At 41.8% G+C, this 6,920-nt stretch overlaps 1 pseudogene; it reads right to left on the reverse strand.

The window, feature by feature from the left end:
• Positions 1–3,765: 3,765 nt before the first annotated feature.
• On the reverse strand, positions 3,766–3,848 carry LOC123073046 (uncharacterized; annotated as a pseudogene).
• Between the last annotated feature and the right edge of the window lie 3,072 nt (positions 3,849–6,920).

Below are 6,920 nucleotides of genomic sequence, written 5' to 3' on the forward strand. Positions count from 1 at the left end.
ATTCATAGGATAGTTGCTGAACTTGCATATAGATCGTCAGTGTGAATGATCTGATGGGTGTGGCAAGCTATCACAAGTTCACAGGCAGTTTTGATTTCTAAAACAAAGCAATCAGTTTCCAACCAACCCTCTACAGAATTTCGTATAGTGGCGCGTGGTCTAATTAAGTGCGGTCAATTTCTCTCCTGTGTGCTTTAATACTAGTACATACAATACATCGTGCTGCTACGGTAGCACTGCAGAGGCGCTACTAATGCTACAATGTCTATAGGCATGGCCACTACAGTGGGGCTACAGTGCAGGTATTTCATTTGTTCTTTCACAGGAGACATGCTAGAGTAGTAAAGTATATGCCATGTTTTTGCTACTGTCTTCAGAACAATATATTTTTGCTACGGATTACTAGGTGATACCAACAAACGGGTTCAAACTCATAACAAAGTGAAAAAGTTATACTGCAAAATCGGGGGAACTCGCAAAAAGAATCTGGCAGTGATTTCTAAAATGACATTGCAAATTGTTAAAATAACATGGTATTGATCACTAAATAACCAAGTAGTTAATCAAATAATTTGACAGTTATCCACAAAACAAGGTAATTACTTTCTTTTAATAATTATTTTATCAATTGATTTGTGGTTGTAGATACTGACAGATGGCCCTCGTTACCTCTGAAGTTTGAGCTACAAATAGTTCAATCACTGTTTATACCTATAAAGTTAGGACATGTGGCAACTGGGAAACATCTTTTACCAGTGCAAAGAAGCATTGAACAAATTCTGATACATATATTATTTTTACACTAACCTTTGCTCCATCCATATCTTGCCTAGCGTCTTGTTGTCCAGCGGCTTTGTGTTGGCATCTCTTCCATCAGAAGGTTCACAAGAAAACTCATCAGATCGAGTGGTGCCATGCCAAGATTTCCTTAAGGAAGTTTAGATCGAGAAAAGATGCGCTCTTACAGTCAAAGTGCTAGGCAGCAGCCACAACAAGCATGGTCGAGGCATCCAAGACACGGCGTGGCCACTCGGCGAGACAAGATGTTGGTGCCGCTCGATCTAAAACTCATGTGACGAGACAAGGCAAGGCAAGATCTTGGTGGCCACAGGAAGTGCCTCGCCGACGGAGCATCTCTTGACATTGTGTGAGGAAGGAGATAGGAGGTGGTAGCGACAAGGGAGGGGCGACTTGTGGGGCGCGGGCAACAGATCAGAAAGGGTTGTCGATTTATATTTATAGAGAAGATCTTGCACCGGTTGGCTAACAATGAGCGCGGAGAGACATTGGATCAGAGGGCGATCCGCGTGAAGATCACGTCAGCCAATGGATGGGAACGGGAGGAGGAGGCGGATCGACAACAACAATTGAAGGAGGATGCATTGGTTTTGGGAGCGCCTGGTTTTGTGGAGGAATAAGTGCGAGATAATTAATGTAGGATTTGTTATGTTTCCTAACAAACACGATAAGTACTAGTACTGGAGTTATTAGCTAGCTAGGAAATACGTAGATAAGATGGAAACTACCTGGCGTTATTTGAGGGAGGGACGGATCCGATCTTTCTTTTGCAACTGCTTCCCGACACTGAAAAAAAAGAACAGATCGGTCATGCCTGGACTAATTAGATTAGAGAAGAGAACAAATGGATCACTTTTTGTATATTTCAACGCTGTGCTCCAAATTAGAATACCTAATGCCCACTCAACTTGATCGAACTGAACCATCAAATCAAGGTAGTAATTCTCAGATGATTAATATAGGGAGAACACATAATCTTGGCAAGTCCAAGCTGATGCAATGTGGAAGGCGTCAATGAAAACAGTTTCGACAACGGTATCAGATCCCAAAGATAGTAACTTCTTCATTTCTTTCTTATTATATGAAACAAAAAGTCGTCAGGAAGGAAGACTAGACACTAGAACGCTAGTATAATGCGGCTTCCAACATCCAAATAAATCATACAAACATCAAGTAAAAGGTGCCTCCAGTTTTTAGTGGTAAATTGAAAACACAGTTGCTTTTCCAAAATCATCACACTTGCCGGTATAGTGATGTATATATACTCAAAGTACATACATACAAACATACTAGATAGATAGATAGATACATAGATATATTTTTCATGCACCAGTTCCAGTTTTAATGTACTCAATTGAATGAATGAACGAGCTGACATTCATTCTTTTCATGGAGAATTAACCATTTGAGCCAACAGAAAAAGCACACATTCATTCAACCAATCCAATCAAATATGTTGTCTGCTACTTGTTGACATTGACCAAAGATACCAAGTTTCTGCGGCACAATACAAACTCCCTAGACCATTCCACCAACAGTCACCCAACGGAAAAGTAAAAATAAACACAAAAATGCCTATATCTTGTCTTCGAGATTCGCCAGGGCCTTCTTGCAGTTTAGCATGTATATTCCCTCGAGAGGATCTTGGTCCATTCAGTGCCCACACCACACAGACGTTTGAACCATAAGATTGGGATCTCTTGGTTCATCCAGTGGCTTCAGGGTTCATCTTGCCTCTTGATACGTCGAGACAGCCATTCGGCCGACACCCAGAGAACGGAAAAATTAACATGGCTTTTTTCCTTTTTCTTCACCTTCTCAAGTCCTGCGCAGCAAAATGCAATGCATAGATTCAGAAACCAGAGCAATGGGTGACCAACTATTGACTGATACTACTAGGTCTTGGCAACAGAAATTTAAGACATAAAAGTCTAGCATGCATGAAAGTAATTTTGTCATCAGAAACTTCACAGGAGGATTAATTCCTAGAACGGGAAGACTACGTATATTATATTGGGTCTGGCTGCTCCTGGGCAGGGAAGACCTCAAATCTTGGTCTATCTATCTACTCCTAGTCAAATATATATGCAATCAATACAGACTATGCAATTAGTCCATGAAAACACATCGCATCACCGACACTAGTGCAGCAGCGACCATTTGGTGAACAACAAGAGTGTGATACTATTGTCGACAAACAGTAGTAACTAGGCTAAAACTAGCAACTAGTCCACTGAACAGCGACTCGATTGTACAAATATCCTGAAATAGTACAGCGTTATCAAGAAACAACTAGCATCAAAGTAAAATTTTCCTATACATGAATATATGGTCACTTGTTAACACCATTAGGAGATCACTGGCCATGTAGCAAATAGTATCTAAACCACAACCTGTGCATTGTGCATTACAAATTCAATCAAGACGACGGTTCACTTCTTAACACCTCACTGGTTAGTTGTGACATGGAGAGAAGCTCTCACCACGGGTTCTCGGATAGCCTAATAACAATAGGAGGTTCTCGCCGCAGCTGCCGTGGTGCCGGTTGACGATGAGTGGGGTCAGCCAGCCATAGCGGCCCACTCAGACGCCATGATGATGACGTGGGGCTGGCCGTCGATGATGTCGACGCAGCTAGCAAGGTCATTCCACAGGTGGTACACCGAACTCCCCTGAAATGGAGTGCGAGCCAGCCATCCTCGGTGTGCTTGCTTGCATGAACTGAATCCACCAAATACAACGACGGGGAGGTCTCCGTGACTGCAGTTGTGGCGCAAAGAATCATGGTTATATTCAGGAGGTCAAAGAAGCAGGGTGATACTACATTCTCTGGTCGAAAACATAAACACGAGGGATCTCGAAAGTGCAACAAGTCAAGAAGCACAAAGAAACCAGAACCAGATCAAAACATATGGAAGAGATGAAGGTATAGAGTCTCAAATATGTTCAACTCCTTTTCCCAAAATGCAAAGGCTCAGATTTTACACAACAGTTTTTTCAGTCATGAATTTTCAGAAGCAGAACTAGCATGTTTGTAGTCACAACCATGGTCAAACCAGAACACACAAATCTAAAGGAAGTCCATTGAATCCCGCGGCCATGCATCGTTCAATCCATCACTACAGATGGATGTTCATCCTAATTTCGAATGATATTTGTATGCACCTCCTAGTCCCAGGGTAACCATAAGACCGATTAAGATTTGCTGGGGATGAATTGGGGGTACCTGTGCTTGAGTGATCTTTGTGTTGGTGAAGAGAAGAGGCCCTTCTTCTCATCCTCCGATGAACCCATCAGCTCATATAGATCGCCATCTTCTTTGATTATTCTGCTTATTCCTCTTAGAGATGGATGGACGGATACTCTGCAGGACACCATCCATGCTTATTTGGACAACTTGGCTGGGTTGATCTTCGATCACTGCAGTAAACAGTTTTATTGCCAAGAAAACAGGGTCAAGTGGCTGCATACAGAGAAAGTATCCTAAAGCATCTCTACACAAGACTTAACGGTTCAAGCAACAAATAGGACAGCACATAGAAATGGTGGATTTCGCATAAAAGATAGCTCTCTCTAAATACTTGAACCATGTGCAAAAAGCTAACCTACGCAGTTGTAGCCGAGGCCAGACATCACTACTTCCATGGTTGCGGCTTGGCGAGCAAAATCACAAAAACCACCGGTCCCATCCATCATCTTGGATATGATAGGTCCCACACAGGTTGGCCTAGTGCTAGGCAAAGTTGCTCATCGATCCCTGCTACAGTTTTTTTCAAACAAACAGAGGGTCAGCAATTGGCTGCAATAAGGGAATGTAGAGGAGGAGAACAATGTAGTATCTATGCTACAACAGCTCATCTACACACACCTTAACAATAAGCAGCAAAAAGGCAAGATATAAAATGGTGGTTCAGTATAACACCTTCATGTATTTACAAGTTAATAATTGAGAGAATGAAGGACCATCAGTACATAACATAGGAGGTTCCGAGTGCACTGACTGAGTGAGTGAATTATTAACAAAAAGAAAGAGATGTGCAGGTTGCTCTCTTCAGAACTGCACATTGTATTTACAAGTTAGTAATTGAGGGAATGGACGAGGTTTCGAGTGCACTGAGCGAGCGAGTGAATTGTTAACCGAAAAGTTTAAACCAACGAGGAACATTGGAGACTATGTCGATTAACAGTAGCAACTAGGCTAAAGCTAGAAACTAGTCCACAGTGAACAGGAGCACGGTGCGAGTGTCTAGAAACTATGCTAGTCGCAGAGCAGCAATAACTTGAAAAAAACATCTTCGTGGGAGGGCAGAGCAGAGCACTGGCGGAGCTACCTGTTACAAAAATAGGCCATGGCCGCCCAGCCCATAGAGTATACGGCGGAGGATTGTGAGTAGACTATGCTGTGAAAGAAAACAATAGTGGATTTCCTTTGTACTGGCCTGCCCATCTTTCGTATTGTAGTTCCGCTACTTGAGTAGAGAGCCACCTGGTGCGGTGAGTCGGCGTCATCATCGCCTCGAGGTTGAGGTACGACCCAATGATGTCCTCGGCAACATCAGGAGCATGACTATAAACCACACTAAAGCCATATATCTAAATAATCTAGGAGATTGTCATCCACGAGAATAGTCTAGCATGAATCCTAACATGTACAGCAATTCTCAACCAACGTGTTGTCAAGTGCTATGGACGAATAGCATTGCCATTAACAGAAAAAATCATATCTCTCGTGGAGGCAGAAAGGAATCCTCTATATAATCATGGACAGCACAACATGGTAGCAATGAAATCTTGCGAAGCACAAGTATTGTGACATATTCAACAAGACAAATAACCACAGTAATAAGATTGTGGTGGCTGGAAGACCACCACCAGAGTCAGCAACCAATAGCCGGACCGAGAGAGAGAGACCATGGACTCGCCTTACTGAGGAAGAGGCAGCCGCTGTTGCGGAAGTCGAGGTTTTAGAGGTTACATAACCTCGAAGGATCGGCTATAGAAAAATCTGTTGCTTACATAACCTGAAAGAAGGGGAAAGGGTTAAACAAAACAAGGCTATAGACAAAATTTTATCAGGAAACTCTGACTGAGCTAGAACAATGGCACATGTACTATGCACATGCACATATACAGATTTACAACTAATAATATCAACACATTGATCTTAAACAGAACAGGGGCATCATGCATACCCTGAGCTTTGAAATGAGTCAGAGACGCCCTACTAGGAACAATGAGTTAGGCAATATGACACAGTCCAGCCGACAGCAAAGAGTTGGTGCAAACTATCTACTCTGAACAGAAAAAATAAAATAGAATAGAATACCATAGATGACTGCCTAGAAAGAAACTTATTTTGCCTATAAACAAGTCATGAGTGTATATGTATGCCATTGTTGCAAAACTAAAGTGCATTTGACGTGTATATCAAATTCATTTGTACCATAGGAGGCTTCGTGTTGGCTTGGTTACATGTTTAAACATGCAAAGCAACTCAATGATCAGTAGACGGGACTGTTTTTATCTTGCAATAAACAAAATCCAAGTTGGAAAAATGAAATATGCTTACGGAACTTATATGTTTTCTGCTCTACTTTCAACCGATATTTGCAACCCAAGTCATTGACCATTTTTCTGACTAAACATCACCGACAAACAAAAGAGACCCTACCACTTCTGTTCGGTTGAGATTGAAGAAGAGTATATCCAGTTATAAATAATGTATGCAACAAAATGTTTCGGGACAAAATTATCTCATTGGCAACCATTTTCTGGATTCTAAGCATTTCACAACCATGAAGTCATCCCATTTGTATATCTCCTAACAGAAAAAAATAAAGGATCGTATGTTTCGTGGAGGCAAAAAGGAATCCTCTATATGATCACGCATAGGCAGCAGAACATACTAGACAAGGAATCTAGCAAAGAACAAATACTGTGACAACAAGACAGATGATCACAGCAACAATATTCCAACGAAATGAATGTGGGCTGCTATTAAGTCTTTGCAGGTGCACCACAATGAACTGCTATGTGTCTTGAGGTAAAAAATCCACTAAAACCTCGAAATCGAGAAGCAAAAATGTTGCATCACAGATCATAAAACCCTTGGAAGTCACCAT

Source organism: Triticum aestivum, chromosome 3B (assembly GCF_018294505.1).
Source record: "Triticum aestivum cultivar Chinese Spring chromosome 3B, IWGSC CS RefSeq v2.1, whole genome shotgun sequence".
Lineage (NCBI taxonomy): Eukaryota > Viridiplantae > Streptophyta > Magnoliopsida > Poales > Poaceae > Triticum > Triticum aestivum.